The following is a 7,356-nucleotide window of genomic DNA, read 5'->3' on the forward strand; positions in this document are numbered from 1 at the left end:
TTTAAACTTATTTGATAAGTTGTTCAATTTAGAATTCAAATTAATTTAAGTTTGACTTAAATTAGAATTAGAATTTGAGTCAAAATTGGACTACAGGATAAATGATGATTTTCTCTTCCTTCCCTATCTGCAAATTGGCGCCACACAGGGATGAGAATTCCCTAAGGTGGCCAGTCACACTAAGGATAAGGGAATGTGAGATTTTGTTTCAAATTCAAATAGGAGATAATTAACAAGCTTTATCTTAGAGATAGAGATTGGATTCCTTAGAAGTTTGACTTCTACTCTATAAATAAGAGAATGATAGAAAATTGCGCGAGACAATTTTTGAAACAATTTTTTCCCTAATTACAGAGGCTAGCCAAAATTCTCTTAAAGTGAGAAGGAAAAATTTTTCTCCAAAAATTCCACATCATGCATGCGTTGGTGTTTGTGGAAATTCGAGTGTTTATTCTAACCCGTTTTGTCTCAGGTGTGCCCACACACACGTCTTTGTAGATTCTAGGAATTAACGTGGAAGACATTGATAATCTAAACACAAAGCTTTAGAGCAAGGATTGTTCGAGGTCAAAGAACTCAAGATATCATCCTAATCGGCCGCTGGGTATTATTCGTAATTGAGTTCTTAATAAATAAATTAATGAGATTAATTTATTCGTGTATAAATTAATATAATCTATAGAGTATCTCAAAGGTTTTATGAAAATTTTTGTTATACACGATCCGCCTTTCCCACGCTTCCGCATCCGAATTCGATTCGGTAACCAACAGTTATTCCATTATTTGAGTTTGTTTTTAGTCCGCCATAGTTAGGTCTTAGCGAGATAGAAATTTCACTAGCTCTTGAGTCTAAACGGAGATGTTAGTGGCCTCAAAGTTACACGTTACATACTCTCGATGGATCAAAAACTTCTATTGATTGTTGTGATTTTAAAAAGATCCTTATGTTTATTCAAATTAATTTGTCAAGGAATTTTCTCAATATTGGGTCTTGTGTTACATTGTCTTTTCTGTTCGTCATCAGAATTTATTGATAAAATCGATTTTTATCTATAGAACCTTAATCTAGACATTCTCAATTCTGTAGAACCTTAGAACATCATGAACACGTCCCAGCATCAAATCATGCTAGATTAGCAAGATTTAATATTGAGGAATAAATACATGTATCCATAGCAACAACAATTAACAGTCTTTAGTAGAGTATCTATGATGATTGATGAACGGGTTATTATCTTCCTCAATCAAATCTTCTAAATTTCTTAATGGGGAATTGACATATTGGAGACCATAATCTCTAATGTCCTTATATACTTTTCTACTAGGGTCCTATTAAACCTAGTTAAATCAGTATTGTGTATCCACTCATTAAATCTATACCAAGTTATAAGTCTTATGGGCTTTTGCCTAATTAGATCACTTAAAGGCCCATTATAATTAAATAGCCCTAATATAATTGTTATAAAAATATGTTGCCCACATTATTATTGGGAAGTAACGTAATTTCTCAACATTATCAAGCGTTTTGTATTTTGTACTACAAGGTCATCTGCGTTATTATTTGATTTTGTAAGACCTTTTTAGTTGAATGAAATTTTCTCTTAAAAAAATTTTGAGCAAATTTTTAGATTCTAATTAATTAATTAGAAGGGTAATTTGGACATTTTATGTCCTAAAAATAACATTAGGTACTTAGTACATGTCTTTAAAAATTTGAAGGTATCCATTTAATATTATAAAAAATATAGAGTATTTTTTAGATGTTTTGATATAACAGAGGATATATCAGTATGATTTTATCCCTATTAAAAATATAAAATACAAAGTTTTTTTATAAGCTCAAATAAAAATATATAACGATAATTATTCTTTCATATAACCCCTAGAGAATCACCTAAATAGTAGTAGAAATGATAGTATAAGATTTTAAAACCATCATCAGTTAAGTTATATAAATATAACTAGTTGAGGTTAACCATACGCTTGACTATCATGTTTTGAACTTGCTCGTCTTTCGAGTTAATGTCAACCATTAACTGAGAAAAATTTAAAATTTAGCTTATATTTGAAATTTGAAGGTGAAGGCAGGAATGCACAACAATTCAAATTATATGGTATAATTTTTTATAAGCTCAAAATGAATGGTACTAAAATAGAAAAAAAAACCAAATAACTATTTTGTAAACAAAGGATGCACTATGATCACAACCGTATACGTGGACAAAATTTTCAGAAGAAAGTCGACTGAAATTAATTGGAGAGAAAAATGACTCAACATGACTAAAGAAGCACGATGATAGGAGACCCGCAAGTCCACTGCGGATAAAATGGGGAAGAAGATTTCTTAGAGGCCACGAAGTCCAATCCAACCGAATCCTACATTAAAAGCACGAATCATCAATAAAGAAGAAGAAAGTAACCACAAAGTAAATAAGGAAACAAGAAAGAGAAAAGTCAACTCAAGAAAAAAGAAAACCAAATATCTTCTCCTATAAAAAAGGGATGAAGATCACGAATTAGACATCAAATTCATCACATTTACTCTCTCTAGCTCCCCTTCTTTCTCCCTTTCTTATTCCTCATTGCGATTGTACTTTAACGAAGTATAGTGAAATCTCGAGACTCTAGAGTGTACGCAATCTTCATATTAAAGGTGAACCACTATAAATCTCTGTGTTTATTTACTTTTCTACACTTTACGTTATCGTCTTAGCATTTAATCGACCCAAATTGACTCGAGTTGACTCTGATGGACTCATCAACATGATCCTCACTCCAATAAGGTACACTTTAATAGATGGCAAGTTTTATCGCAGGTCTCACTCCGGTCCACACCTCCGATGTCTAATTCCCGAAGAAGGCCATTAATCATTGTGAAATCGACAAAGGAGATTATGGAAACCATTCAGGTCTGAGACTCATATGTAAAATCTTGAGACAAGGATTCTACTTGCGCACCATGAAAACCAACTTAAAAGCATTAACTCGAAAGTGTAAAAGCTGCCAACTATTCGCTCCGGTCGTCCACTTGCCTGCTGAACTTCTCTCTTCGGTCAGCAGTCCTTAACCTTTTATGAAGTTAGCAATAGATGTTGTTGAACCATTACCTCCTACCTCAGGGCAACAAAGATTTGTCCTTATAATTACATATTACTACATTAAATCACTACAAGAAATTTGACTTTTAACAACTAATTTTTTAGTCATAAATAGTCCAAATTTAGTCGCATAAAGCCTTTCGTAACTAAAAAAATATAGTCACTTCTTGGTCGCTAAAAATCGGTCATAGAAAGTTTTTTACGACTAAAATGTTGTAGTCACTAGATATTCATGCATTCAATGACTAAAATTTTAGTTGCAAAAGTTTTTTAGTTGGTTGCAAAAAAATTTCATGGGCACCAAAAATTTGTGTTGCAAAGAGACCAAATTATTTTTTGTGACTATGTGAAAGCTAATTGGCAACTAATTATTAGTTGTTGTTAAATCAATTATTAGAAATATAATGACTAACCTTTTAGTCGCTAAAATTTCTAATTTAGTGACTATTAGTTAGTAATTGAAATTTTTTATTTTTAATTTTATAGCGACTAACAATTAGTCACTAATTAATTTATTAACTAACTTTAAGTGACCAACTTTTAGTCGCTATTTTAAAAAATTGTGGTTGGTAGAAACTCATGACTTCTTGTCACGACCCCAAGGATAGGGCCGTGATTATTTTAAAATTTAACTTAATTAAACTGGACTGTTTAACCAAATCACAAAATAATTACATAAATATCAATATAGTTTGCCCCGGAGTCTTTCTTTCACAAATAATATTTAAAACAGTCCATTAAGTCCAAGAAAAATAGTACAACTCAGGGACAATGTCGACCAATATAGTTTACATACAGAAATACAGTACATCTCAGAATTTAAAACCGTAAATCTGAAATAAACGTACCGCTTCAAATTTCGCACCTTCAATCCATTGGCATCCACTTGTCACGCTACAAATCTAAACCGCTAACTCTGGAGGAGGGGTTTAAAACATTGAAAACATAATAAAAGTGAGCGGAATGCCCAGTAGGATATAATTTTTATAAAAATATTTTAAATAAAGGTACAGATATACACCCGGAACCGATCATCCTTTTTTTTTAAAGAAACAAGGAAATACTCACATAATAGAATATGTTTGTATAATGAAAGTGTGCAGCTCATCATACCACTAAACAAGAAGCGGTAAAAATGTCTGTCTAATGAAAAGTGCAGAGCCATAATTCCACTAAACAAGAAGTGGATCCGTACGGGTTTCGGGACCTACCTCCAAGGATACGATTCCCACATCCCGATCTCTGAGGCCACCATGCATTGTATCATTCCTTAAAATATTTCATTTTAAGAAATGATACGCTTTGAAATCTCATTTCGAAAATCATTGGAAAAACTTAATAGCATTCTCATGCTATTTCTTTAAAATCATTTTCTTTAAACATATTTTGTTCTAAAACATTTTCATTGGCCAAAATCATTTAAAATAAGGCTAACAAGGATATGGATAAGAATATCCTACCTCTCGGATGTCAAACCTAGGCTAGCCTTCCGTTCTCCTAGCCTCCGCTTTCCTTAAAGCTTTAATACTTGACCTTCTCCACTAGCTTTATCACAAAAGTAATATCTTAGGAAATATTTTTCATTCCTAAAACGAATTAAGCTCAATCATGTTTAATTGTTTCCTATTAGTGTGCCTTGACTCAAATCCAAATTTTACAATGATTTTATAATTCAGTTTGGGGGTTCTTTAAAAATTAGAATCCAATCCACTGGTTTGGTTTTCCTATTTAATTTCAGTTTAAAAATAAGTTTCTAAAGAAATTTCGGCAGCATGCCGGCATAAATAGGAAAAATGAAAAAAAAAAGTTCAATTTCAAAATAATTCTCCAGAATCCATCAAAATCAGTTTCCAATCGACTAAACAAGTCTAATAACTGAAAACCCCTAAATTTCAATCAATTTCAACAACAATTGTTCAAATCCAAACCCTAACTCAAAATTATTCAAATCTAACCAAAATCAAACTTTCTCAAGCTTAAAATTCGAATTAAAGAGTGGGTTTCAAAGGATTTTACCTTAAATCAGTTTATGGAGCTTTGTCTCCCTCAGTTTCTCCCATTTTCGTTCTTTTTTTTCTGAGGCTCTTGGCCTGCCAGCCAAGAGAGAGAACAGAGAGAGCGAGAAACGGCCGGAAAGGGAGAGAGAGAGAGAGAGGCAACTGGCAGGAGAGAGATCCTGGAGAAAGTGGCCGGCGTGAAGGAAGAAAGAGAGGGAGATGGGCGACGTGAGAGGAACCAGAGAAGGAAGAAGAAAAAGAAAAAGAAAGAGAGAGAGGGGGGGCTGTGTCTGGGCAGCCACGAGAGGAAAAAGGAAGGGGAAAAAAGAAAAAGAAAAGAAAGAAAAGAAAAGAAAAAGAAAGAAAGAAAAAAGAAATAGGAAAAATAAATAAATAAAAATACATTAAAATTAAGTGTATTTTTAAAAACTTTTGAGGTGAAAATTGAAAAATAGAAAGTAATTTATAACTCCTTAAAATAACTCGAAAACTTAATCTTTAATCACAAGATTAATTAGAAAAAATCAATTTTAGGCACACTAATATACACAATTAACATAATTAAACATGTTTAATTCTAGAGGGCATTACAGCTCTACCCTCCTTAAGAAATTTCGTCCTCGAAATTGGAACTTACTCAGGATATGAATAGATGTGGATATCGTTCTTGCATCGTTACTTCCAGTTCTCACGTCGCTTCCTCAACGCCATAGTGTTGCCACAACACCTTCACTAGCCGAATCTCGTGACGGCGTAAACTCTTCATAATCGTCACAAAGGTATGATTGTCATTTTATTCCTTTGTCTATAAACATATATCATGCATGTATCTCTCGTTGTGGTTTACATTTAATAAATTAAATGGATATGTTAAAATTTTTGAAATTCTGCCTACAAGTTTGTTGTTGTTCAAATGATTTTTCTTAAAAAATCACAACTAGATCATTTAGTTGCCATAACACCTTCACTAGCGGAATCTTGTGACGGTGTAAACTCTTCATCTTTCGATCGAGAGTTTGAACTAGTGCTTCCTCGTAAGTTGTGTCATATTGGATCGACACATCGTACCATTGTACAATAGCTTCCGGATCAGGTTTACACTCACGAAGCATAGAAACATGAAACACATTGGGCACGTGAGGTAACTCAGGTGGTAAGGCGAGTTGATAAGCAACGACACCGACTCATTGCACAATTCAGAATGATCCAATGTATCTTGGCACAAGTTTCCCTTTCATACCAAAACGAGTGATTCCTTTGCACGATGAAACTCTTAATAGGACAAAGTCACTTTCTATCAGCATAGCTCCTCATTTAATCAAACTTGGATTATCTAATAGGATTCCGTTAACTTGGTCAGTCCTCTAATCTCATGCCTGGGCTGATTTAATGTTCGTTACGAAAATACATGCAAACCATATTTCGTGTCAGCAGGGGTCGAAAACTGGTTTCGAATGAAAATAGACATCTAGGTCTTTCCAACGAGCTATCACATGCCCTATTTCAAATATTCTAAGCCTTTCAAACACATCTTACAAGAAGTTGAAATTCTGAAACCTCAACTTTTCAAGGCAATTTGAAAAGTTTCTAAGCGAAACTTCAACTACGCACATCTCAGCCTATAAAACTCCAAACAGAGTGATTCCAAGTGCTACACATCACTAATCACGCACACCAAATGATAGGCTTAGTGTTTTAAGTGCAATGATCTCAGTTCTAGAAGTTGGGGTTCAAATTCACACTTTCTACGTTATGCCAAGAACGCAATTTTGACCTTTTCGACAGAAATGATCATGAAATATTCCACATAGATCTAACGGGTGTAATTCCAGTTTTTGAATAAAGTAGAGACCTAGAGCTTCAAAAACGAGTTATCATATGCCCAAATATGAGCTCTCTAAGTACCTCAAAAACAATTTCTAAGAAATCAACATTCTGTTCTTTCCTGGTTTTGACAGCTTTCGAGAAGTTTTTGGCATGAGACTTACAATGCGCACAACTCGGGTTACAAAACTCCAAATGACATGATTCTAACTCCCACACGTCACTAATAACATGTTCTAAATGGTAGCAATGGTGGTTTAGGTGCAGCAATCCTATTCAAAAAGTAAGGGTCTTAGTTCTTTGTTTTATCAATTTTTAGAAAAGACAACTTTGGCGGCTGTTACGGGAATGATCATAAAATATTCTACACAGCCTCAAAAATTACAAAATCAGTCCCTAATCGAAGTAGATATCTAGGGCTTTGCAAAGAGCTATCA

The sequence above is a fragment of the Morus notabilis genome, unplaced genomic scaffold, assembly GCF_000414095.1.
Source record: "Morus notabilis unplaced genomic scaffold, ASM41409v2 Scaffold78, whole genome shotgun sequence".
Classification (NCBI taxonomy): domain Eukaryota; kingdom Viridiplantae; phylum Streptophyta; class Magnoliopsida; order Rosales; family Moraceae; genus Morus; species Morus notabilis.